Source organism: Mastigoproctus giganteus, chromosome 1 (assembly GCF_048544385.1).
Source record: "Mastigoproctus giganteus isolate SK-2022 chromosome 1, ASM4854438v1, whole genome shotgun sequence".
NCBI lineage: Eukaryota > Metazoa > Arthropoda > Arachnida > Uropygi > Thelyphonidae > Mastigoproctus > Mastigoproctus giganteus.
Window position 1 is genome coordinate 208,669,851 of NC_143575.1, and position 27,834 is coordinate 208,697,684.

The following is a 27,834-nucleotide window of genomic DNA, read 5'->3' on the forward strand; positions in this document are numbered from 1 at the left end:
TCCCTTAACTTCTTGGAGTATACCCTGGACTTCATTGGCCCCAAATCACTCCTCATAGCCACTGATGCCAATGCAAAATCACCAAACTGGTTCAGTTCAACTACCGACACCCGGGGAATGCTGGTTGAGGACTTCATCATCAGCAGGAACCTAACGATCCAAAATCAGCCTAGTCAGTATACAACTTACAGCAGCTCCATTGGAGAGTCAAACATTGATCTCACCATTTCCACAAGGAAACTTGGCCCTCTAGTCTCCAATTGGGAAGACTTCTCTTGTTCTCCATAACATTAACTACAACCATAAACACCAATGACACACTAGGATTTTGGACTTTGTCAGATTTTCCATCAGAAATGTTGACTGGAAAGCTTTCGAAAGATCAACTGTCTCAGATTTCCCTCTCACGGATCCAACCCAATACAGCATCTGCACTGCTGACGAATTAGTTACCACCCTGCAGCAAGCTGTCCTGAAGGCCTCTTATAAATCTGCCAAGAAGAAAGTCTTCCGTCCCACTATGCCTTTGGAGGTGCCTCTGTAGCCAGGTAGGCAAGAGTAGCAGTGCGTAGCACACACTTCTTGATTAGACCGGGGTTTGAGCCCATGACCACCAAATACAGAGGATGCAGAAAGGACAGGGAATGACCACCGCATATCCCCGGAGCAATATGGCCTTAGTTGTTAATTCTCCTAAAAACCAAATAACAACATGTGCCCTTGGTGGACTTAGGACCTCACCTAGCTTAGACAATCCGTCCACTGAGCTCACCAATTTTACCAGTGGCACCGTGACTGGCCAGCCCCAGAAGTAGCACAACTGCACAGCAACTACATCGCTAACAAAAATGAATACACAAAGGCAATTGCAGCAAGGTCTGACTTTGTCAGAGAATCTGGTACGATGAATCCATGGGGCCTAGTCTGCAAGATCATGCAGGACAAAAATGTCCTACACTCCGGACATTTTCAGCACAGTGATTGCAGACTCCCGAGAGACTTCCAACTGGCAGGACTCAGCCAATTTCATTCTTGATAAGCTATTTCCATCAGATGACATTGCTCAGGACTTGCCTGAACATACTGCTATTTGTACAGCAAACAACAGTTACGTTGTTTGCTGTACAAATGAAACCACAGAACCTTTCACCTAGGAAGAATTATCAGCAGTTCTTCAAAATATTAACATCCAAAAACGTCCAAGATTAGATCTCATCAAATACAGTTTCATCCTCCGTCTTCACAAGCTTCGACTGGAGTGTATATACTTTTACTGTACAACAAATGTCTTCAAAAGGGGGTTGTTTTCCTGTGGACTGGAAGATCTCGCTACTGAGACTCATTTAGAAGTTGCACAAAAACCCTACTGACCCGCGTTCTCACCGTTGAATTGCACTACTCGCAACCTTTAGCAAAATACTGGAGCAGCTAATGACACTTAGAACCACAGCTCTCTTTCAAGTACGGAATCTGCTCTTCCCCCTGCCAGTAGAGATTCACTCCAGGACGATCCTGTGAGGAGGCTCTCTTCGATCTAGTTCTGCACATAGAAAACTCTATGTGAAACAAAGTTTAGTTTGGTGTCCAACATTGAACCTAGAAACGAAGGTTACTGGTAAGAGGGATCAGATGGTTTTTCAATCTGAGTTCTGGTTCTGGGTGTAGCGTGCGTTTTTTGCAGAAATGGACTGCAATTGTTTTTGTTCAGATAAACAATATCCATTCTGCTGTGCCTATATCTCCAACTTATTTATGGAAATTTGCATAAATTTGGATGTTCTGTGTTATATTTTTCAGTCTAAGTGAGAATAGGGTAGAACTAAGTACTGATCCTTGTGAGACACCTTCTTCTTGAGTGTAGGACCAAGAAAGTACAGATTGATAGCAGACCTGAGAGGTTCTCTGTTGAAGAAAATTTCTGATGAATTCTGGTAAGTGCCCTCGCAATCCTACGGGAAAAAGTTCTCTCAATATGCCATACCTCCAGGTAGTGTCGAAAATCTTTTCAATATCAAGACTTATCATGACAAGATGTTCATTTTTGTCATAAGCATTGCAGATGTTAATCTCAGCTTTCACCATTAGATCTAAAGTGGATCTGTTTTGTCGGAAACCAAACTGATTGCTGTTCACAAGTTTTTTAGTTTCCAGAAACCAGGTAAGTCATCTGTGTATCATTCTTTCAAGAGTTTTACTTAGGCAGCTAGGAGGGAGATAGGTCGGTAATTTTGAGGCAGTGATTGATCTTTTTTGGTTTAGGAAAGGCTAAAATAACAGGTGATGCCAGGAAGAAGGATATGTACCTTCGAGAAAAATCCAATTATAGAACATTAATAATAAATTCAAGGCAGTACTGTTTACATGTTTCAGCATTACATAATATATTCCATCAGGTCCAGCTGCAATACTGGGTGATCTTTTAATACTGTTTGTAGTTCAAATAGGTTAAATGGTTGATTAAGAGTAGGAGATCTGCAGATTTACTTAACACGTACAGGTCAATGTTGCAAAAAAGTCGTGAGTTAGGGTTAAATTTGAAAGTGTCTGCAATTCTACCCAGACACGATAGGAGGGAGTACAGGATGAGAGCCTTGTCAATCAATTCGGCCCTGGAGGGAATGTGCAAGGCTCAAGGGATAGAATTTTTTTCAGCATGGTTTGTGCTTGTTAACAGGAGAGAGTGCTTCTACAGGGATGGGATACACTTAAATAGAAAGAATGCAAGAATATTTACTGATGCTATCAAGGCAGTATTAGGTGGGTTGGAAAACTGCTAGCTTGGTGGGAATCATGGACTAAAAGGTTAAAAGTAGCCGCAGGCAGAGGTGAAGGTGATTCTTGCACCACTTCTATTTGAATAAGCAGCGGTCTGGAGCGAGGAGTGCTGGGGGTTTCAGGGATTGATGGCAGTCATCATGAAACAGGTGGGTATATGGGATGTGTTAGGGTAGTGCTTCTCAAAGTGGGCGATAAAGGGTGATAGGCATTAAAGGGGGTGACGGGGGCAGAGGGAGAACCATCAATGATTGGCCATTACAAGGTTTTATGGCTTATTTAAAAAATGCTGTGCCAAATATTATTACCGTTCATTGTGTCATTCACCGTCAGCATTTAGTTGCAAAAAAACTTGGTGATCAACTGCACAATTCTCTACAAACTGTTATTACTGCTATAAACAAAATTAAAGCACATTCTTTGAATGATCGTATATTTCGAAAGCTCTGTGATCAAAACAGTGAAGATTTTGAACGATTGCTACTTCACTCTGAGGTTCGGTGGCTGTCAAAAGGCAACTGCCTCAACAGATTTTATGACCTCTTTGATACTGTTGTCGAGTTTTTTGAAGATAGGAACAACGACCTTAATAATGACCTCAAGAAAATGAAAACTGATATTGCTTATCTTGCAGATTTATTTACTAGATTCAACTCAATGAACTTAAATTTACAAGGACAAGATGTAACTCTTATTAAGGCAAAAACTCAAATTTCAGCATTTATTTCAAGATTAAAGCTTTTTATGCGCAATGCAGGACGACATGAATTGTATCAATTTCCAAACCTGTTCGAAATAGAGAAAAAAGAAAAAAATAGCTGATGAAACTCTACTAACTTTTTGTAATCACTAGAAATGTTGCACAGAAATATGCAGGAAAGGTTCGAAGATCTCCTTAATTTGAAAATTCCAGATTGGGTAATAAATCCTTTTTTAAATAATGAAGATGGTGAATGTTTTGTAGAAGAAGAATTGATTGAGTTACAAAATGAAGTTGAACTGAAGCCAAAATTTCAAAATTCATATCAGGAATTTTGGTTACAAAAGAAAATCCCTGACCATTATCCTGCATTGTGGGGAATTGTAAAAAAATTACTTATTTCTTTTCCAACATCATATCTAGTCGAAACCAGTTTCAGTGCTGTACCTCAATTGCTGACAAAACAAAGAAATTGTCTGTATGTTGTTAAACGTGGCAATTTACGACTTCTACTTACAGATATTAAACCTAATATTGATAAGCTAATAAATCTCCACCAAGCTCATCCATCGCATTAAATATTAAAATATAATTAACTATTTCCATTAATATCATGACTTATTTATGTAATTAACTTTAATTTTTATGACTTAATTTAAGTGACTATAACTGACTTTATTTATGTAGTTGTAATTTTTTACAAAGGAATAAAGTGCAGTAAATAGTTTTCTTTATAATTCACACACATACATGCAGGGCTGCATTTATGTTTTTGGAGGCAAACAGACAAATATTCATTTCAGTTATTTAGCTTCACTTTATATTGGTGGGTTAAAAAAACGCCCTTGCCAGGGCTTTTTTTAGGGGGGGGTGATCCAAAAAATTTTGAGAAGCACTGTGTTAGGGTAACTAAGAATAAGAATAGGTGCATGTATACTTCCACGTATACCAATGCTAGAAGTATAGTAAATAAATTTGATGAATTTGAAGTGTTGGTCAAGACATCAAAGGCGGATATTGTTGGGATATCAGACACGTGGTGTCACAGAGATATTAGGAATGCAAAATTGAATTTGTGGAAGTACAATGTGTTGTTGTTGTTATTGTGGTTTTTAGGAGCATTAGCAACTAAGGCCATATTGCTCCAGGGATATGCGGTGGTCATTCCCTGACCTTTCTACATCCTCCGTATTTGTTGGTCACAGGCTCGAACCCCAGTCTAATCAAGAAGCATATGCTACGCACTGCTGCTCCTGCCCACCTAGCTACAGAAGCGCCCAGTACAATGTGTACAGAAAGGATAGACAGGATAGGAAGGGAGAAGGGGGTATGCTGTTAATTAAGAAAAACATAAAATCGAAAGAAGTGCATCCAGTTGATATAGATAGACAGTGCACTGTTGAGTCAGTTTGGTGTGACATAAGCACTGCGAAAGCAAAATTAAGAGTAGGAGTGTGTTATAGGTCTAATGACTCAAATGAGTACAATGAACAATTGTACAGAGAAATAGAGTGAGATAGTAAATCAGAATGTCTTATAATGGGGGATTTAACTTCCCAGATATTGATTGGAACTTGTGGGTTGGTCACTCACACACTAGTAAGACTTTTGTGGATTTATTGGATGATAGTTTTCTGCAGCAGCATGTTCGAGAGGCAACCAGAGAGAGTAATACTCTTAATCTGGTAATCAGCAGTGATTAGCATTAGCATTAGGATTAGTAGAGGCATATGATGCAAGAAAGTAAGCTTATTCAGCATCAGCCAAAAAAAAAAAACCCACTCCCATTTCACCCCTCCGTTCGTTCGAAATACCTGTCCAGTTGAGCTTTAAATTTGTTTAGGCTATCAACTTCAACAACAAGTGATGGAAGTCGGTTCCACCAACCAACCACCCGCTGGCCAAAGGCAAATTTCCGCACATCTATCCGACATCCGTCCTTCCTAAATTTGAATTTATGCCCTCTGAGGTGATTATTCTGAGCAAGATGAAGAATCCCATTGGCATTGAGCATGCTCAAACCATTCAAAGCCTTATACACCTCTATCAGATCACCTCGCCGGTGCCTAGTCTCCAGACTCTGTAATTTGCAAAACTTGATCATTCGTTTATTAAGAATTTGCAGATAAAGGAACCACTAGGTGGCAGTGATCACAGTGTACTGATGTGGGATTTACTTGAAGATATAATTACCATCAGGAGTAAAGGAAAGGGTTTTTTTCTTCCGTAAAGGTGACTACAGTGGTCTCAGACAGTTTTTAAATTCTGTACAGTGGAATTAACTGATGATGTTACGAACAGAAAATTCTTAATGGCTTCTCAAGGAATTAATCGTGAAAGCCACTAAACGTTTCATTACTATTAAGAAATACTGTTCAAGGTTTAGGCCTAAATGGTTGTCAAATGAACTAATGAGACTCATAGCAGAGAAGAAAAATGCATGAGATGCATATAAATTATCATGTGACACAGAAGCCTATTGCAGATATAAGCTAGTCTGTATTCAAGTCACAAAGGAAGTTAGGCAAGTGAACGCAGATTATGAGAAATCTTTGGCAAAGGATGCTAAAAAAAAACAGCAAGGACTTCTTTACTTATATCAACTCTAAAAGGAAAAGGAAGAATAAGATTGGTCCGCTTGATATTGATGGTTTTACTGTTGATGATTTTGCTTTAGGTGGCAGTGTTCATAATATATTGGTGAGGGATTTATTCAAAGAAATAACTACTATCAAGGGTAAAAGGAGAAGTTTTTGTTTTTGCAAAGGTAATTATAATGGTCTCAGGCATATTTTAGTCTTTCAGTGAGTGGGGCTAACTAATGTTGCTGAAAAATGTAAATGCCAAATGGAAAGTGTTTCAAGGAAGTAATCTTAGAGACAACTAAGTAATTTATACTAAGGGATATCGTTTTAATATTTAGACCAAAATAGATGTCAGAGGAACTGATACAGTAAAAAGAGTCCTATAATAAGTACACACGCACTATTTTTTACTTATTATAGGACTCTTTTTACCTGTATCAGTTCCTCTGACATCTATTTCCTCTGACAAAATACTCAGGAAGTTGGGTAAGTTAGTATTAGTATTAGGAATGGCAAATATTGCAAGAAACCAAGCTAATAAAGCAAGAGTAAAAAAAAAAAAACACACACACATACACACTACACCCATTCATACCCTCTAAGATTTTGTCTAGTTCTTCCTTAAATTTATTCAAACCATTCACTTCCACAGCAGATGGAAGTTTGTTGCAACAATCAACTACCTGCTGATTTAAGGCAAACTTCCACACATCTGTCCTGCAACTATTCTTCCTCAACTTGAATTTATGCCCCTTCATATGTTCTCTGCCAGTCTCATCAGATCATTTTACATCCATTTAGGTCTAATCCTTGAAAAGTATTTCTTAGTTGGCATGAAAAGCCTAATAACTTCTATAATTACTTCGAATTTAGAATTTGCTGTTGGTAACATCATCAGCTGGTCCCACTGCATAGAATTTAAAACCTGCCTGAGACTACTGTAGTCACTCTTAAGAAAGCAAAAGCCTTTCCCTTTACCTTGACTACTCTCAAGTAGTTATGTCTTTAATTAAATTACACATTAGTACATTGTGATGATTGCCACCCAGTGGGTCTTTAACCTGCAGATTCTTAATGCTTGAAAAATCACTGCTGATAACCAGATCAAGATTTATTGCTTTCTCTTGATGCCTCTCTAACATGATGCTATATAAAACATTTTATATTAAAACACAGCCATAGGAATGCTTGCCAGTATAGTATAATTTTAAACATTAGCTTACCAAACTTTTAAACATTAGCCTACCAAATCTTCTTTCTGTAGATTTCTGTTTGGATAGTGTAGCTGTCGTGAGCATTTAAGCTTCACCAGAAAGATATCTAAACTCCGTTTCTTTTTTTATAACTCAGTCGAATATGCTCTCACACTCAGTACTCCTACAAGGAATTGTCAAAATGCTAAGCATGATTTATGATAATTTGTTATAAATAAATAGCTCAATTATTTCAGGCTTCCTTGAGAACTTGTAAGTTCCCCATCCAAGGACCACTGTGCATCAATTCTTTCTTCTTTCACAATTTCACGTGGTTAGGTTTTTACACTGAAAATGACAAAACTAAACTGCAAAACATCTATTGCTCCACCTATGTCTTTACCTTTAAAAACAATAAATACTGCAAAACTTGCCCGTAAAAAATTTCAAATTTGGAAATGATCCACTGACAACTGATGTAATTTGTGCTACCTCAGCATTTATAAGAATATAATTTTTCAATGGGAACTTGTGCACTTGTGTAGGTCACATTCAGCCCTAAAGTACGTCCTCACTAAGTAAAAGAACAGAATCTTCTTTTAAATTCTCCACAGCCATGGTAGTAGAAATGTCTATGACTAAGTCACAGGCATTTCTACATCCTTTCGGTTTAAATCTGCTGTGGTAATCAATTTCCAGAATGAAAGATTTGAAATCCATTGTTAAAATAAATTTGCATAATGATATATTATCATATAATAGCCTATAATGATAATGACCTCAGAAAATGGATGTAAAGTATGTTAAAATGAAAGCTATGTTAGGATTTTAAAATGATGGCACATAACATTTAAAAGAAACAAGCAAGTTGCTTTATTCAAGCCAGGAGAGTAGAACACTTTTTAACTAGTGAGATAACAAATCTAGAATTATCAGCTTTCTTGGCTATTTTAGGATTACTTTCACCAGAAGTTTGCAATTCATAAGTTCTTCTTCTTGGGTTCATCAATTTGTCTTGGTTCAAAACTTTTGGATTGTTAAATGGATTGAACAGGAATCAGCACTACTCACTAGTGATCACTTGTACTTTTCAATTTGATTACAATGAAAGAATTATACATTTCTGAAAGTTTCTGGAAATTTCAGAAAGCATGTAACACTAATTGTCAGACAGTTTTTTGGTTAAACTTGTAACCTAAAAGGAAAGTCAGATTAAAACAATTTCAACTGAAGCATGGTGAAAAATTTCCATCAAATATTCATCCACTTTAACAGGAAGGTATGTAGCTCCCTTTCCAGCACATAAATTAATAAAATGATAAGACAACTTATTATCACAACCAGATGCTCAATCTCTATTAATACCCTTGATACTTCAGTTTTAAGCCTATCATAACAAGCAGATTATCAACACCAAGTTCCAGAAAGTTTTTTTAAAGAATCAAACATGCTTTCAGGTTGTACATCAACTTCAGTGCTGGCACTGAGAGCAAGCTGCTTTCAATTTGATAATTTTTTTATTCCAAAAAAGTCACCACAATGGGATATAGTTTAGAATCACTTAGATTACTTCCATCTGTAGCAATCAAAAATCCTCATCAGCCATCATCTTTTCCTCTTGTTTCCCTCTCTGGGCAATTTCACTAACAATGACTGTTGCTTTTGTTCTTCCACCACTGTATTTTCTTGCTATTTTGCTTTCAGGAAACATATTACTGAACAATGCCCCCTACATGATTAGCACAACTCAGAGGAAGGTTATGTTCTATGAAGAAAGATGAAAATGAACATTCTGCATGTGTGACATCATTACCACGAAATCCAGTATCTATTTTTGCATCTCTTATGCATTCACAAGTACTATAAGATCATTGCTTATAACAGACAGCAACAGCATTGGCAGATGTTTCTATTTTGCAATGTAGACTACCAGAGCACATCTGATGGCCAATTTGTTGATGAAAGCATACAGAAATTAAAAAAAAAAAAATCCAATTTTAATATAGATGATTTTTTTTTTTTTGTGAAAAGAAAAAGACAGAGAGAAACTGAGTTTTTCAAAAAGATGAAGAAACTCTTTGTCACCAACTTTTAATGGTAAGACATATTAAGTAAAAAAGGCAGATTCACTGTTTAAAATCCAGAGAGTTGGCAGCTATGTATTAAAATAAGCTGCAAAACAGCATTGGCAGATGTACTGCAGGTGGCTAAACCTCTGCTATGATAATGAAAACATCTTTGGATTCAGAGAAGACCCTGCTGATTGGAGACATGCAAATACTTCCCCTATTTCCAAGGGTGGTTCAAAGGGTGAAGCAGGTAACCACTGACCTGCAAGTTTAACCTCCGTGCCAGAGAAAATAATAAAGCCAATAGTTAAAGGGTGCAAGCTTGTCTTCAGAGAGGCAACCTGCCTGCCACATGAGTCTGATTGGTCACTATGAGCAATTAGATGCAAATATTAATTTTGACATTATATATTTGTGATTTCAGTAAAGTCTTTGATACTGTACCAAATGTACAAATTTTGTATAAATTGGATTGATGTGGCATTAAGAGCAAGTTACAACTAGGGATAAACAGATGGCAGTTCCACAAAGGTTTGTATTAGGCCCTTACTGTTTATAATATTTATGAATGATATTGATACTGGTATTTCAACATGGATTAAAATGAACATCCTCTCTCTGTTCCTATTGACAATTTGGGAGGGAGGATTTTATCAGGAATGTTTCTTTAGAATTGTATTTCTTGTGCTCTATTTCTAGGATCCAAGCCATTTTAACTGGAATACATAATTCTCCGTAATTGGTAAACAACATTGCTGCAGCCAAGGTTTCTAAGCTGGGTGTCCTCTATTCTGATCTATATGACTGGCTGTCAATCAGATTGCACAGGCATTACCCTGACCATCAAATTGCACTGTACGCAGTGCCCTTGATGGTCAGGGTAATGACTTAAAGGAGGAGTGCATACATACTGCATTTACTCTGTTATCCTAGATATCACTTACCCTAAGTAGTATGGAAGAGTGATGGACTGTTTTGTTGTACTTTTCTCATTGTTGTGGGTATGGGGGGGGTCAGAAACCTGGATTGATTCTGCTGAAGCTCAGGAAATAATCACTAACTGTTACTGACAATTTCTAATAAGGTCAAGTTTATTCTTTAAACTCTAGAAGTTGCTATTTTTAGAGTCCTGAGGATTGACTCTTTGACAATCCCTAATTTTATGATGGCAGGATGGTTGTGGCAAATGAGTAGCTATGGCATTCTCAAAGTGCTCAAGACTGATTTCAACGGGAAAGGGCTTTGGTTGTTTTTGATTTCTAAAGTAAAAGAATGTGTGGAATTGTTTACGAAGTGAAAATTTTACAGGTCTCCTCTGCTGTGGTTTCAGAAAACTAGAATGGCATAAACAAATTAGACTCATACCTTAAGCATAGTTAGGAAGGTTGCAAGTGCTGCTGAGAGATATAAAAATGTTATACATGAACACTTATTTCTGTCAGCAGTTTCCCAATGCTGAAACCCTTCTTTTTGGATGTGAAACTGGCCTTGAAAATGAAAGTAGTCCTCACCACCCATAAGATTGAGGAGATCTATAACGTCTGATAGAGTGATATGTGTAGGGATGACCTGTATAAGTGTCACTTTGGATTTCTGTATCAGAGCTAGCTTCAGCATTTGTGAGATGTATGCTGATAAACAATTATTCCACACTGAAGCACACTAACATATATTACTGCTTTATGGAAGTCTGCATGAACCTTGCTAAGGGCTTAGCAGGCTGACAGAGTTGGGGTTTAACACGTTTTCGGAAAGGACAGACACACCATTTTGCGATATATGCCCTTGGCAGTGTTCGCCACTGGCAGTGGGAAATAATAGTCTGGAGACCAGTCTTTATGGGCTTTAATACTCCTGAAGAAACTGACCTTGGGGTCCAGAATTACTGGGGCTTAATCTTTTCAATTTAGCTTGGTCAAATCCTTGTTGAGAAGGTTATTTAGTGCCTGTTTTTATTTCTTCTCTAAGTTCTTGATGAAGTCCTTCCTTTTGAGTAAGCTGTAAGTATTCCTATCATCCAGGGCATAAAATGTCTTGCTACTTACCTGCACCATTATCAGTTATATTGATCTAGATCCCATTTTCCCAAGATTGAAAATCATAGGATTAAGTCAATCTGGATTGGAAAGGCAGAAACATTTTTGGACTTTCTTCTCACTATGGCTGAATTAATCAGCCTCCAGTGAAAGCTGCTTGACAGAAATATCCAGTTTTTCTTCTGTCAAAGTGGAAGACAAAGTTCTAAAAGTAGGGTTGCTATCCTTCCAAGTGGATTAAAATCCAAAGCCTCATATTTGCTCAGGAAGAGGTGAATGTGTTAAGTGGCAATTCTATTAACCAAATATTGAAGAAATAGTACAGGGATGAAAATTATAATTGTATACGCTATACATAATGCACTTTATTATATATTTTTATGAAAAACTTTTGCAGTGAAAGAAAGTTGTCATGTACTTCCATTGTCCATTGATAATATATAATGATACTACAGTAATACCCCGACTTACGCGAACTCGGAGTTACGCGGTTCTTGATTTTTTCGTTTGGCAACACTGCCACCCACTATCTTCAAGGTCATTTTTCATATGCTATCGATATACGGTGCAACGGCGGAGAGTGAGAGTGAAAGATGAACAAAATTCAACTTTGCTGCCACATGAGCTGCACACAAGAATTTGCATTCCAACTGTCATATTTATATGTGTACGTTCGAATTCTTGCTCAACTTTTGTCGGAAATTACATCGTTTTCACGAAGATAAAAAACTTTCCAGGCTTTAAGGTTTCCAAAGAACGATAAGTGATGGTTGGTGGGAATGCAGCTGGTGACTGCAAGTTAAAACCTCTCTTAATCTATCGCTCCAAAAACCCAAGAGTTTTAAAAAATATATCTAAAATAGCTTATCAGTGATTTGGAAGTCAAATCATAAAGCTTGGGTGACAGCTTCCGTTTTTGAGGACTGATTTGGTCACCGCTTCATACCCGAAGTCGAACATTATTGCAAGTCTAAACAGATTCCATTTAAAGTGATGCTTCTTATTGAAAATGCACCCAGTCACCCTCCTGCCACCCTAATTAATTTCGACCCATGTGTGAAAGTTGTTTTTGCCTCCAAACACAACCAGCTTGCTTAGCTTGCTTCAACCGATGGACCAGGGAGTCATCAAAACATTCAAGGCCTACTACACGAGGCGTTCGTTTGCACGTCTGAATGAAGCTATGAGACAAAATACTGAGATATCTGTTAAAGACTTTTGGAAAAAATTCAATGTTTTAGATGCCGTAAGAATCATTGAAGAATCTTGGGATGAAATTCACAAAAAAAAATTGAATGGTGTCTGGAAGAAACTTTGTCAATTTTTTTTCAAAAAAAGAGACGAAAACAACGCCAGAAACTGATCGTGTCGCTCATGTGATAGAAGAAGTTGTTAATCTTGCCAGGCAATTAGATTTGGAAGCCAATGGTGATGATGTCAACGAGCTGTTGGATTCACATAGTCAGGAGCTGACAATGAATGAGCTCATAGAGATGCGTGACCAAAACGTCGCTGAAGTATCCAACACTCAGACCCAGTTCCACCAGAAAAGCACATGACAATTGCAAGCTTGACAGAAGGTCTCAGCTCAATTGAAAAGGGCTTAAAAATTTTAGAAAACATAGACTCCAACGAAGAACGCATTATAGCTACAAAGCAAGGAATAAAAAAATTATTAGCTTGCTATGAAGAAATTCTGCATGAAAAAAAGAAAGCGCTGTGTCGTCAGACGAATTTGTTAGATTTTATGAAGCCATCGACATCGAAATAACTTTTTTACGTAACTCATTTATTTTTTAATACATATTTTGTATTAATATGTATAAAGAACTGCAATTTTATTAAATATTTTTCTTCTAAACTAGTATTTTTGTTAGTCCTTGGTCCCAATTAAACAAAATTTATATGTATTTATATGCAAAGTTGTACCCCGACTTACGCGAATTCGACTTAAGCGATTTTCATCGGACCCACCTATCGCGTAACTTCGGGGTATTATTGTATTACACTCGCTATATAATATAATACTATTATATAAGTAATCATTTTAAAAATAAAATACTTATTTATTTTGCTTCAAATTGTCACTATAGCTACTGAGAGTGTTTTCAAGACTATACAAGGGTCTGCAGTCAAATTCAGTTGTACCACCTTATTCTAATGCTGTCCTCAGAATGCCGATAACTTCATAAGTTTGCCTTTGCTAATTGAGATTCATTCAGGCTCAACGTCACTTTTTTTCATTTTTTTCATTATTTTCCTCCTTGGGTTGATTGTTGGTGAGTGATCTAGCAAGACAGCATTAACTTGTAGGTTATAATCTATTTAACTATATAATATTGGTGCAGATACACCATAGTTAACCCATAAATTTGAACTATGTACGTAGTGTAAAGGGCATTGTTTTAATTGTGGGTGCCTTCACAACGAGATAGCTGATATTGCACTACTTCAAATAAATAATGCTTCTCTAGTAGAGAAGACTACTGTTATTTATTTTCGGAGGATACCACCACCACCCAGACGATCATTTTGAAGCTATTGGGCTTCATCATCAGTGGGCAGGTACCCATCAGCCCAGTAGTTATAATCTATATCCATTCAGTCATTAAACTCCTGTTCACCTATTTCATCAGATTTCTCCACCACATTTATATCCTGACAAGCATCATATTAAATCCTTTCAAATCCTTTCAAAAGCATTAAATCCTTTCAAAACAAAGTGGCTGATACTTGCACTTGGAATAAGTAACAATTTGTTTTTACTTAATAAATTAAGTAAAAACTTTTACTTATTAAAAAAAATATTATTCTTGGATGAGTAACAGTATATTTCTCCTTTGTCTGCGTTTTCTCCATTTTTGGAGATCTGTTTGCTTATGTTTATACAGTTATGTAAAAAAAAGTCATGCTTATGCACTATCTTTGCAGTACTTGTTGAATTCCATAGCTAGAAGCTTCAAACTATGAGTATCAAATTGCATGGAATTCAAACTTCGCCATAACACATTAATCTTGATTTTCTATACCAACTGATAACACAGGTGTCAGTGTTTCAGTAACTTTATTACATGCACCCATCTTCACACAAAGTGTGTCTCAACTAGATATACTGTGAAAATTGTTTGATGAAGTTCCTAAACCATCATCCATAGACCAAATAATGCTTTGCCTCATATCTCATCTATAAAAAGTCTTGAATGTTTTTATAATTCCCTGGTTTAGGAATTGAATCAGCAATGTTGTATTTGGAGGGAGAAAAACTAGTGATACAATGTAAATTCATGTTCAGACAAACCAGTTCCTTTTTCTGTTTTCACTAGTCCCGTTCTGCTCGCTGTTTCATGAGACTTTAACAATTTCAATAACAATGACTGAAGCACTCCCACCACTTCACAGTCACTTCCCTTGAAGCTGCTTAAATTAAGCTCATCACATCTGTCCATAAGCGACAACTTTTCTGTTACACTCAAATCAGTTCTTTTCTTACTAATACAAGGGGTATTCAATAAATTATCTTTCTAAGGTATTTCCATAGTTATATTTCAATGATTTATCACGTTCCTATACACCTCAAATTGAGTCATACTAATTTTGATCCCACTATGTTTTTTAAGTTGTGCTGCAGCAGAAAGAAGGAAAACACCTGTATCAAATTATGGATTTGCTGAAGTTCAAGCATTGTTCAGTCATCAAGTTTGTCACCAAAGAAGGAAATGGGCCAGAGGCCATTCATGAAAGGATGGTGGCTGTGTATGGCAACAGCGCACCTTCAGAGTACCGGGCGAAATTCTGGTCAAAACAATTCAAGTGGGGTAGACAGTCGACTGAAGATGAAACTTCTTGAAGCCTGTGACAGCAGTCACTCCAGAAATGTGCCAAGCTGAGGAAACCCTTGTACTGAATGACAGAAGTTTAAAGGTGTCCCAAATCTCTGGGAATGTGACATATCCGAGAGCCCATGAACGTTTAGGGATGACTAAGGTCAGTGCAAGGTGCATCCCCAAGTTTCTGACCCCCAGTCCAGAAGCAATTCAGAGTACAGTGTTGTGAGGAGAATTTAGAGCTTTATGGAAGGGATCCTGAAACTTTCATCTCCAGAATTGTTATGGGTAATGAAACAGGTTCATCACTGGGATCCTGAGACCAAGCAAGAATCAATGCAGTGGAAGCACAAGGGTTATTCCACCACCCAAAAAATTTCAGACACAACCTTCAGTTGGCAAAGTTATGGCCACCATTTTTTGAGATGTTGAGGGAATTTTGTACATTCACTACTTGAAGCACAGTCACTGGGGAGTCATATGCATCCCTACTGTACAACTTAAGGAATGTCAAAGGAAAAACCCATAAAACTTTCTAGAGCTGTGCTGCTTCTTCAGGACAATGCACCAGTGCACAAGTCACTTGCTGTTGCTGCTTTGAGAGACTGACTTTACAGAACTTTCCCATCCACCTTAGAAGCTGCATCTAGCCCCCAGTGACTATTTCCTGTTTCTACACCTCAAGAAAAACGTGCGTGGATGTTGCTTTGCTGATGATAATGAACTGAAGTCTGCTGTTTCTGCATTCTTTGATGGACAGGACAAAGAATTTTCCAACAAAATGGAACAAGTGTACTGAACTTCGGGGGATTTACACTGAAGAAGAAGAGAAAAAAAAAACGATTTTTTCTTCTATCTCATTTCCTTAAAATGTTAAAAATCAAGTACTGGCTTGTCTGAATTAAAAAAAAAAAAAAAAAAAGGAGAGGCAAACTGCAATACAAAGCCAAATCTGGGAACAGGGCTGCATCAAGGGAGTTTTATGCATGGATATAAATCAAAAATTATCTCCCATGTTGATTTAAAACAATTGGGATTACCAAGACTCAAAAAGAAGGATGCAAAACAAGACTACAAAGAGCATACATAAAAAAGAAGTTTCAAAATACCATAAAAGCCACATTAGTTTTATGATATCATGTGCAAAACTTCACTGTGATAAAGCTTTGTTCTTCCAGCAAAGGGATTTGTGATCAAGATTGATGGTACTGTATGAAAGAAATGCTGACTCAGCTGGAGACCCTTCCTAGGGTTAAGATAGCAATTAGTAAAGTAATATTTGTGACTGCTTCTAAAACGTTTTCTACCGACAATAGGACAAGCTAACCATTATCACAAGGGTTCAGAGGCTAATTTTATTTGGAAGATTTTGTGTTGTTCTGTTGTTTTCAACTTTCTTTTCTTGCTTTAACATATGGATTCTAGAGAAAAGCAACATAGGATAAGCATCTTTGATTCTTACACCTGAAAATCTGATTCTGTGATAAGCACTAAAAATATAGTGCACTTTGATAATTCAAATCTATTTTCTTAAAATTGATTCTAAAAAACAAATGATTCTGGTAATCACATTAAACACCACTTACTGTTAAACTGATGTAACGTTTTTTTTATATTTCCAAATACCATAGCATTTGAAATACACCTTCCACTGGTTTTGATGAGCAAAACTTTTTATTCAGACATTCTTGTCAGTTTTAATGGATACAGTTTCAAAAAGAAATAATTGAAATTTCCTATAATAATGAATGTTTTAGAATCTGGTAAATTTAGAATTAAAAACAATCACTAAGAGGTTAAGAATCATAAAAAGTATCACACTCACACATTTAGTCGATTCAGTAAAATGTGGATCATTTTACTGAAGGAATTGGTTTAAATAAAACAGTACTTTCTATCTTAGTTGCACTTAGCACTGTTCAGTTTTTACAATATTATATTATTTTTATGGTTAATTTAGAATAAAATGATTTAATTCAAGTAACTCAAGAGAAAAATGTTTTTATCTTGAGTTACTGTTTATCTCTATTTTTAAGTAGTGTCTCTTATTTCAGTACTTTGATAATTTATTAATACACTGCCTTCTTCAGTGTATTAATAAATTTGTAAATGGAATTTTATAAAGAAAAAGAATGATGAAATAAAAAGAATAAAAGTATCTTCACCTACCTGTCCATATTTTGCAGAATAATGCAGCAGAGACCGTGTGCCATCTGAAGGTGATAACTGCACCCTGCTCTGTGTATGCTGTACTAGCCATTGTATGGATTCTAAACTACCATTCTATGATTCCAAAGGATAGAAAGAAAGAATAAATGTTACTGAAGATTATACAGCAAAAAAAAAAGTACTTTTCTTCAAATCTTTCAATCACCATTATTTTCCTGAAAATTATATGGAGATATTTAAAAGTTTTGAAATGAATTTACCCACAGAGAAAATGTTGCATTTGAGGTAATTTTGATATTTTAATTATCTATAACTACCAATTTCTTAATTTTTTTAAAGCTGCTAGTAAATGATGATGAGTGTGAACTAGGAATGCCTGTTTGGAACTAGAGAAAGGGGAAGTCCTGTATTACTATAAGCACACATCTGTTCACCCAATCAATATGGTATTTCATCCTTGTTATTCTCTTGTGCAATACAGGATGCATGTGTCAAGTGATATCTTAAGCCTTCATTTAGGGCCTCATCATGTCTAAATTCTGCCCTGCCTGATATTGCCAGCCTTCACCCTTGCTTGTTTATATCTGATGAGGTGCTTAGTCATGGCAGAAACTTTCAACAGCAATTCCATGCCTTGTGTCTACACTTTAGGCTGTATGACAGTCATTATTCCACTAGGATATACATAGTGTGTGACATTTAACTTTCACCTTTGGAATAGTCTCTTTTGCTGGACTGGTAATTTTGTTTTACATAGAAAATTGCTCTATCTAAATCCAAAGATGCAATCTTAGAATCTTCTAAACATGGAGTGAGCTGTGTATTAATCCAGTTTATCACTACAAACTTACAACTATGCAAATATCAATGCACTACCTGCTATTAATTTGCATGCAATAGCATAGTGATCAATATTATAGGTTTCACTTCCAGTTCAAATTCTTGTCATTCTATGATAGGGCATAATGCTCGGAAATAATGTAGTATAACAAGTGGAAAGATCAATAATAGTATCATGTACAAAAGCAAACACATGTATTGAAACTGGTGTTAAGTTTTGTGTGGTTAAGTACTGATTTGAGCAGCTGGACTCACTTGTCCACTTGAGTTGATCTTCAAGCAGATGATATACATTAAAATCACTTAGTAAGCAGAATGGTGCTAGTATTTTCATGAAGGACATCCAAGTTCTTCTTATACATATGAGTTGGTGAAAGATATGTGGAGACAAGCTTGAATATGACAGCAAGTGTGATGCAATTACATTAAAATGGCAACACCTCTGTGAGCTGTTTCATGAATCTGTCTCCTCTGCAAAGAGTGCAATTTTTAATTAAAGATGATGCTTCAGGAATTAAATTGCTTTTTTTTCCTCTTTTTTTAATGAAAATCCCAAACACAAGAGGTATTAGAACCTATAGTACCTGCTATGGTGCATACGAAGGAGATTGAGAAGATGAAAGAAGATATTTGTTGACATTAGACTTGAACTTTTGTAGACAGTAATTTTCGTGAAATACGCATGAAGGAAGGTTGTTCCAGAAAGTGGCAGTATCTGTAGTATGGAAGTATCTGTAGAAAAGGAATGCAGCAGAAACAGTTCATCTATGAGACAGATAGTGGAGAGACTCTGTTAGAGATGAGTCATTGATTAACCTAACTGCCCTCTTCTGAATGGAATCTAAAAGCCTGAGAGAGGTTTTGGGGACACCGCCCCAGATGTGGGAACAATATTCCATGGTAAGGAGGATTTGCGATTTGTACAAAGTGAACAGCTGTTTGGAATAAAAGTAACACCAAGAGCAAAAGATAAAACCAAGTTTTTTAGATGCAGAGGAAGCAATATTTGCTTGTGCCAAGAAAGATTAGAAGTTAGGATAATCCCCAAAAGAGATATATCATCTTGCCTAGAAATTGGTGCCACCAAAGATAAGCATAGGAGCAGAAGAATCCTTTTTGCGAGATATTATTATTAGCCAGATGGTGCAAAGAAGCCCGAGGCTTATGTTGCACCAGCCAAAAAAAAATTCCAAATTACCCTGAGAGAGAGAGAGAGAGAGAGAGAGAGAGAGAGAGGAATCACCAAGAAAGAGAAGAATGATGAGATCCAGCTCAGGACCCTGGGTGTGCCAAGCCGATACTCTCCAGATGTGAGCCCCTGAGGTGATATGAGACAGGACAGGACTGAGTTTTAGAAGGATTCATGTCAACTAAATTGTCTTTTCCCCACTGGAGAAGTAGCTGGAGTTCAGCATTTAACGAATTCATAGTGGATATTTGAGAAGTTGAAGCTGATTGAGTAGGTCAAGGTTTCTCAAACTGGAAAGTGGAATGCAATGCACTATTATCAGCAAAACTATGGATAGGATTTCCAGTCAATGGAAGAAGGTCATTAATGTACAAGAGGAAAAGACTGGGGGGAAAGAACTGAACCTTGGGGGACACCAGCATTAGTGGAGAAGTTAGAAGACAGAAACCATCAATTATCACTCTCAGTGAGCAGTCAAAGAGAAAATTGGATAACCAATTGCAAAATACGGTTGGCAAACCATAAGATGGAAGCCTGTTTAGAAGACCTTTATGCCAAACATGATTGAAAGACTTTGAGATGTCAAAAGCAACTGCTTGGGTTTCACCGAACTTTTCCATTGAATTTGTCCATAAATGGGTAAAGTCAGAATATTATCAGTGGATCAACACTGATGGAATCCATACACACGATCGTTGATCAGATGGAAGGTTTCTAGATAGTTTAAGAGTTGGGGGTTAATTGATTTCTTCATTATTTTAGAAAGAGTAGAAGTAATTGCAATGAGATGATAATTGGATGGGAGGGATTTGTCACCCTTTTTAGGAACCAGCTGGATATGAGCAAATTTCCAAGCAGAAGGAAACACACTTTGGAATAAGAAAGTGAAAAAAGGCGGCAAAGAACAGGAGTAGATTCAGGGGTACAGGTTTTGAGAGTGGAAAAATACCATCAGGATCTGGAGCTTTCTTAGAATAAAGATTCATCAAAATCCTTCTGACATTCTTTTGACAGAAGATCACAGGAGGCATTGAATGGAGTGTGCTGGGAGTGGTGGGAGGTGTTTTACCAAGATCATTAATACATGAGTTGGAAGGAAAATGGGATGCTAGCAGGTCAGCTTTATCCTTAATTGAATGCTCGGCTACCATTAGGGAAAGAAGCAATTTTTCTATTCTTAGCCTGTTCAAAATCTAGTGTGGACTGATTAACAACTTCTTTACAATTGTTGCGAGCTCTGGTGTATGCAAAAAATGAAACTGAAGAATTGGAAACAAGCCAATTACAATATGCAACATTCTTCTCTTGAACAGCATTAGCACACATATTGGAAAACCAAGGTTTAGATAGATAAAGGACAAGATTTTAAGGCGGAGTGTGGAATAAAGGATTCCATTCCTACAAGAATAATTTCACCGACACGATCCGAGCAAACATTGACATCAGAAGTTTTGAAACAGTAATCCAACCAAAGAAAAGAAGAAAAGAAATCTCGCAGGTCATCCCATTTTGCATTCTTGTAATGCCAAACAATATGAGGTTGGGAATAGCCATGAGATAAAGGCTCCATTGGAGAAGAGACAACCACCAAGCTGTGATCTGAGGTGGCTAAAGGACCACTCACTTCGACCATGTAACTAGAACGGTCGATTTTGAGAAACAGATCAAGTGTGTTGGCTGTATGGTTAGGATTGTCCCTGTATTCTTGTAGGTAAATGAACAATCTGTGCAAGGTAATTAGTAATTGCAAAAGCCTCAGCATCTCGACCAGCTGGGTCAGTGTGACTAGAATATGGAAGCCAAATGCAGTTGTGAACATTAAAATCACCAAGGAAAATTACCTCACTCTTAGAAAAGTTGGACTAGAAGAATCAAGTTGCAAAGAGAGGAAGTCAAAGAGCTCCAAGTGATTAGTGGAGTTGGGAGAACGGTAGAGACAACAGATGAATTTGACACAATGACTTAGAGAGATTTTAAGCCACAGAAGATCGAAGAAAGGAGATTCCAAATTACCAAGTCTCTGACAGGGAATATCGGAATGGACTTCAGCACAAGTACCACCTTTGAGGCAAAAGGAATCATACAGAGAATAATTTGGGCAACTGAGATGAGCAGTGGTTGAATAAACCAATAACTGATTCTGTCAGAAAAAGTACATGGGGTCTGGCAAACTGAGAGTAGAAATGGACATCACTGAGATTAGAACTAAGACAACCTATATTTGTAAAATGAACTAGGAAGTGTTTGGGAGGTTTAGATCTTTTTGCAGATAGGTTTGCTCTATTAGTTTGACAATTCATGGTGTTTAGTTAACACATTTCAATAGTAAGAAAAAGTGGTGCGGTTACATGCTGTATAAAGAAATGAAATTTTTGGATATGGCTTACACATGGTAAGAATAAACCCAGATCCTTGACATAACGTGGCCTCGACAATGCCCCCCACATACACACTATTCGGACTCTCCCCAGTCACTCAACGAATTTATGGAGAACGCTTCCCAGACAGACATGTACTGGACCACCGTTTGTTTGCGCGTGTGAACCAAAATTTGTGTGATTATGGGTCATTTAGAGGAAACAGGAGTAGTGTGGGCAGACCACGTTCGACGCAAACTTCAGCCATGGAAGAAAGTGTGTTGAATGCCGTCCAGAATAATCCTACTACCAGCACATGTGCCATTGCCTCTTCCTTAGGAGTGTCTCGTTGCAGTGTACAGCATGTCTGGCACGACGATTCCTTACACCCCTTTCATTTCCAAAGGGTTCAGTTACTGCTCCTCCAAGATCATCCTGCACGTGTGGCTTTTGCGCAGTGGTTTCTCCAAGAAAGTGTTCAAGACTTGAATTTTCCAGCCTATGTTTTGTTCACGGATGAGGCTTATTTCACTCAGGAAGGCTTATTCAATCAGCACAATGCTCATGTGTGGGCTCACGACAACCCATACAGTGTGCGCCTCCGTGCAGTACAACATTGCTTCACAATAAATATGTGGGCAGGTATGGTCGGTGACTACTTAGTCGGCCCATACCTGTTACCATCCCACATGAACTCCGCTAAATATCGGATCTTTCTTGAACAAGTTCTACCAGGGTTACTTGACAATGTTCCAGCAAATGTGAGACGAAAAATTTGGTTTCAACATGACGGGGCACCTGTCCATTATGGAAAGTGTGTTTGTGACTATTTGAACGGGCGTTTTGGGCGTCGATGGATTGACCGTGGTGGACCCGTTTGCCTGGCCCCCACACTCACCTGATTTATCAAGCCTTGATTTCTTTCTGTGGGGGGGGGGCCTCAAATCTATCGTGTATGAATCACCTGTGGAGACGGAAATGGATCTCGTGGCGAGACTCATCAGCGCTGCTGCTACTGTCAAAGAAACTCCAGGTGTGTGTTCGACCATGTCCGCCAATTCATGCTGCGTCGGTGTCACGCATGCATCACATCTCATGGTGGAACCTTCGAGCATCTGTTGTAACATCATGAAATGCATCCATCTCGTACTCCATTATCCTGAAAGAGGCCTCTGAGGTCGGGAAAATTCATGTCTAGGAAATAAGTGAACTCATACACCAACCATTAAATAAATGTTACTATAACTAAACATTTTACAAATAAATATCAAAAAACAATTTATATAAAATTTACAATAAACCGATGGCTGTATATTGCGGAATGCTAAAACTATAATAAAATATTTACTGTAAAATATGCTAAAATATAAAGATTGAAAGCGCTGAAAAACCTGAAGCTTTCGAGAGCGTCAGCTCCCTTCCTGAACAGTAATAAGACTTCCTGCAACATCTCCTTATATAACAGGCTCACGGTACCTCCACAAATGGCATTCCTCCACGTGATTCCCTCGGCGCATGGGCAGAATCGGAAGCGGACATGGCTCGGGTACGTGGCAAACAAAATCGTTCATCCATACTGCGGACAACTGCTAGGCGGTACCCTGTCATTTTTGGATGTACTGGTCTCTAGCCGGGCTAGCCGAGTGGGTAAAGTACCTGCCCGGCAACCCAAAGGTCGCGGGTTCGATTCCCGCCTCGGGCTTGGATCAAAGTACTGCAAAAACCTTGGGAGGTGCAATATGGCCACAGAAGCCGATGCGCCAACAACTACCAAATCAAAAATCAAATCACTGGTCTCTAGGATGGGTTCTAGACTTAAGGCATCACTGTTTAAGAAACCCATGTGTAGAGGCCAATACACCGCTTACAACTCAGCACAAGCTGAACAATATAAGAACAGTGTAGTAAAAGCTCTATTTGATAGAGCAGGATCACACTGCACCACCTCTGAGGATAAAGAAAAGAAAATTAATCGTGTCACGGCACACCTTAGAAAATGGGGATACCCCCAGAGGATCATACCCCCAGAGGATCCTGGACAGATATAGTAGAGGAGTGTCTGAAAATAGGAAGCCGTTCGTTCCGGTAGCCACCGCATACATCCCCTACTATCTGGGCCTTACTGAGCATTTAACGAGAATTTTACTGGGTTATAAGACACGTTGTGTACAGCTTCATGGGAAGAGGCTGTGCACAGCTGTGTCCCAGGTGAAAGACCGTATACCAAAAGACCTCAGTAGTGGAGTTGTATCAGAATAGAATGCCCGGATTGTGGGGAGTGTTATGTGGGGGAAACAAAACGATGGCTCAGGGATCGTCTGGGGGAGCATTCAAATGCTATAAGAACCGCCGATTATAAGTCTGCTATGGCCAAACATTTTTGGGAGAAGCAGCTTCAAATCTCCCCAGATCGGCATGGACCACACACATGGGTACTGGGAGCGTAAGTGGCTAAAGTGTTCACGGATTGACTCATCCAGTAAGAATACCATGAATAGAGACAGCGGTATACGCATACATCCTATTTTTGAAGCAGTTATCCGTAGTACGGATGAATGATTGTTTGCCACGTATCCGAGCCATGTCCGCTTCCGGTTCTGCCCATGCGCCGAGGGAATCACGCGGAGGAATGCCACGTGTGGAGGTACCGTGAGCCTGTTATATAAGGAGATGTTGCAGGAAGTCTTATTACTGTTCAGGAAGGGAGCTGATGCTCTCGAAAGCTTCAGGTTTTTCAGCGCTTTTAATCTTTATATTTTAGCATATTTTACAGTAAATATTTTATTACAGTTTTAGCATTCCGCAATATACAGCCATCGGTTTATTGTAAATTATAGTAAATTATATAAATTGCTTTTTGATATTTATTTGTAAATATCTTTAGTTATAGTAAAATTTATTTAATGGTTGGTGTATGAGTTCGCTTATTTCCTAGACATCATACTCCATTGTTAATATTATGCCAAATAAATGTTTGCCACTAATTACTGTCTTGTGTCATTTCTGCTTCTTGTGCCTCTGCTACTGCTACTTTCCCGTGATGTTTCCAGTTATGGGCTCCTATGCGATTCACATTCCTTTAGATGTTACCTACCTCCCCTAAACGTTTGTACCAATATTTTTGAGACACCCTGTGTGTGTGTGTGTAATATATATATATATATATATATATATTAATTCTTGTTTCCTTTATATTGTAAATTCATATACATTATGTATGTGTTTTTGTATTGATGCAATACTGTATTCTATAATCTACTTGTTTAATTAAATAATTATTTAAAAAATTAAATTAAAATTTATTGATGTAATTATTTGTCTCCAAGCTTTGCCCCCCCCCCTGGAAAATTTTCTGTGGACGCCCATGGTTGTAAGCGTTGATTTATAGTATCATAGTACCCAGGATGGATTACTTTAAACACATGGAAATTTGATTCATGTGAGCTGCCATATTGGTGACAGATTCGTGGGTAATTTAGTGTTTAAAATTTCGTATGATCTATTTTGGCAGAACCATTCTATAACTAGGGCTTCGTACTGGAATATCTTATAATTCAATTTATAGTTTAATTAGTGTAATTGCGTTATCTATTAATGGATTATGATTAAAAGAGTGTACGTGCTGACTGAGTTCAATTCCTGTTTGGTCTGATTTGAAACTATTATGATAGTATGCTCTCGTGTTGGCTGTTCTGGAAGTTCCATATTTTGTTGTGGTGCTACCTATGTAGCATGCATTACATTCAGATTGACATTTTATAAGGTATATTATATTGTTTATGTCAAAGATAAGAGTAAAAACTTTATTATATATATTTACTATATTTAAAGTGTTCTGCTGATTATTTTAAAATTTTAGAAATTTTTCTTGCATAATAAATAATTTAAAATCATTTTTTGCCTTGCATTCAAAAGAGATTTTTCAAATTTAAGTTAAAAAAAAAAAAAGGGTAAATATAAAAATATAAAGACAATGTGACTTTTTATACGCCCAACAAAGGTCAAACTGAAGTGCTTATAAATTAAAATCCGCAGCTGGTGGAAGTCGCATTCAGCTATATATTCAGTGATGCCCCAATTCATTCTAATTAGGCTCTTCTATCTTTTCATATAATAAAATTACAAACCAATAAAATTTCAAACAGTGGTACAAATTGGATTTTTTATGGAACTATGAAAAATTTATTAAGGTAATTATTATATTAATACCACATGAAGTTAATAATATAGTTTATTAAGCTGTTCGCCTAAATCACTGTACATAGTGGCATAGTGTTTGGGGTGCCTCCTGTGGTTTCCCACAGCTGCGCCGTATACTCTGTACGGTAAAACAGTACTCTGTGAAAACCAGAAGTGTGAGTAGTGTGTTGTTTTATGAAGTGTAGTGCTGGTTTGTGTTGTCATCTGGCTTTTTGCCACGGGGCCCCTGATTGGACTACACACTGCCCACCACTAACCTCTAGGAGGTAGCCAGGCAATCCCAAAATCTCTGGCTAGTCTCTGCTAGGGTTGCCCGAGCTTCCTAACAAAGACCACAAAAAAAAAAAAAAAAAAGAAAGAGAGAGAGAGAGAGAGAGAGAGAGAGAGAGAGATAGGATAGCTGTGAGGACAACAGTGAAGGTATCCTCAGGTGAGATGAAGATATCTCCATCGGGCAAAAGAGGGGGAAGGAAAGGGGGGGGAGTGAGTGTAAGGGAGCAGTCCACACAATGTTCCTACCTGTTAACACCTATGTGCATGGTCCACCTGCTCGGCAATAGTAAGAAACAGGAATAAATTAGAATCAATACAAAGGATAGATTCCCACTATTACCAGAGCATGTTGCACAGTTAGCTGTTGTTGTTGTTATTTGGTTTTTAGGAGCATTAGCAACTAAGGCCATATTGCTCCGGGATATGCGGTGGTCATTCCCTGAATGACCTTTCCGCATCCTCCGTATTTGGTGGTGACGGGCTCGAACCCCGGTCTAATCAAGAAGCGTGTGCTACGCACTGCTGCTCCTTCCCACCTGGCTACGGAGGCGCCACACAGTTAGCACACTTGCACTACAGGTGCTGGCCAGAGCTCTCCCACTTTATGTAGCCTTGTGGAAGCAGCCAAAAGAAGTTTGTACTACAGACTTAAAAAGGGCATACCCACAGATTTTCTGGGGATAGTCCTTGACACAGCCAACACCATCAAGGCCAAAAGAAAAAGAATAGCCACAAAGCTCCATAAGTTATGGCAAACAAATCGGAAGGAGGAAACCAGAGGTCTGGTTACCAAAAGATTTCTGCCATGGGTGGCAATGGTTAGCCCAAAGCCAACCTAAGTGATATGCTCCTGGACTTTTTACAACATTTATATTGACAGGTCATGGCTCCCTAAAAGCAAAACTAATCTCCTTAGGGCTGATTAATGAGCCAAATTGCACCTGTGGCAAGTGTAAAGACTGGGCACACACTCTGTATTAATTTTAAAGTATCTAAGAGATAGAAATCTCAATTTATCTCCTTTTTATAAATTTGAGGAATGAAATATAGAGGAACTGACAAGTTGTCTTTTAAACAGAGGTTATCCCCTAAACATCATAAATAATATTAAATTACAGGCTATGAGTGAAGTAAGAAACACACCACACCACATAATAGCATAATTACTAAAAAATATTTTATTTCGCTTCCTTAGGTCGAACAGTAGCATAAGAAATTAAATGCACTTTTCATGAATACAGAATTCAAAATAGTGGCTAGGCCCCCCCCCATAAACTTCAGTCTTTAATTAAAAATTCTTCGCTGTTTTTAAATAATAGTGGTGAGAAAAATGATATCATGTATTGTATTCCTTGTGAAGATTGTAATGGTTTATATATAAGCTCTTCAAAAAAATACACTTTCCGTAAAACTAAAACAACATGAAACTTCTGTTAGAGCTCAATGGTCAGGACCTTCAGAACTTTCTTTCCATGTGGTACACGAAAACCATTCGTTTTTATTTTGGGAAATAAAGGTTCTCACAAATCGGAAGGAGGTTTCCTCCTTCCGATTTGTTTGCCATAACTTATGGGGCTTTGTGGCTATTCTTTTTCTTTTGGCCTTGATGGTGTTGGTTGTGTCA